General features: G+C 32.4%; 1 non-coding gene across 1 annotated transcript; it reads right to left on the bottom strand.

Moving 5' to 3' along the window:
• Window positions 1-340: 340 nt before the first annotated feature.
• On the bottom strand, window positions 341-445 carry LOC112913825 (U6 spliceosomal RNA). The gene has a single exon (XR_003233742.1). It is a non-coding gene; the product is annotated as a U6 spliceosomal RNA (small nuclear RNA).
• Between the last annotated feature and the right edge of the window lie 591 nt (window positions 446-1,036).

Genomic DNA, 1,036 nt, shown 5'->3' on the forward strand with positions numbered 1-1,036 from the left:
ACACGGGTGGAGACTGATTTTCTGAGGTCAGCTTTATGCTCTGGGCTTTAACTTTATGAGACCATATTCTTATTTATTTATTTTGTTTTATATTGAGACATAACTGACATAGAACATTATATTAGCTTCAGGTGTACAGCATAATAATTTGATATTTTTAATATGTGGTGAAATTATCACCACAATACGTCTGGTTAACATCCACGAATGCACATAGTTACACAATTTTTTTCTCGTAATACAAACATTTAAGATTTACTATCTTAGCAACCTGCAAGCATACAATAGATTGTTACTAATTATAGTCACCATGCTTACCTTATATCCCACGACTTATTTAAAATATAGAGAATGCTTCATGAATTTGTGTGTCATCCTTGCACAGGGGCCATGCTCATCTCTATAATTGACAAATAAACTGATATGTTTTAAGTTGTACAAACATGATGATTTGACATATGTATGCTTTGTGAAATGGTTACTGTAATTGGGTTAAGTAACACATTGAGGCCATGTGCTATCACTATTTTTCTTCCCTAGAAGAAAAGATACTATAACTTTCCCTATTTATCCTATTTTTATACTGAAGTATAATTGACATTTAACATTATATTAGTTTCAGGTGTACAACATAATGATTTGATTTTTGTATACTTTGTGAAACGATCACCAAAGTCTCATTAACATCCATCATGACACATAGTCATAAAATCTTTTTCTTATGATGAGAAATTTTTTTCCCCTTAAAAAACTCCCAGTTTTATTATGGTATCATTGATATCCTAAAACTGCACAAATTTAATGTACACAATTTGATGAGTTTGGACATACATATGCGCCCATGGAACCATTACCACCAATCCTCAGTTCCTCTTCTTTACTCCTCAGGAATGCTCAGAAGCATGGCATATCTTAATTACTTTTACAATTCATACAAGTCCTCTCTTTTTTTAAAAATTTTTATTTATCTACGATAGTTACACACACAGAGAGAGAGAGAGAGAGAGAGAGAGAGAGAGAGAGAGGCAGAGGGAGA

Source organism: Vulpes vulpes, chromosome 1, assembly GCF_048418805.1.
Source record: "Vulpes vulpes isolate BD-2025 chromosome 1, VulVul3, whole genome shotgun sequence".
Classification (NCBI taxonomy): domain Eukaryota; kingdom Metazoa; phylum Chordata; class Mammalia; order Carnivora; family Canidae; genus Vulpes; species Vulpes vulpes.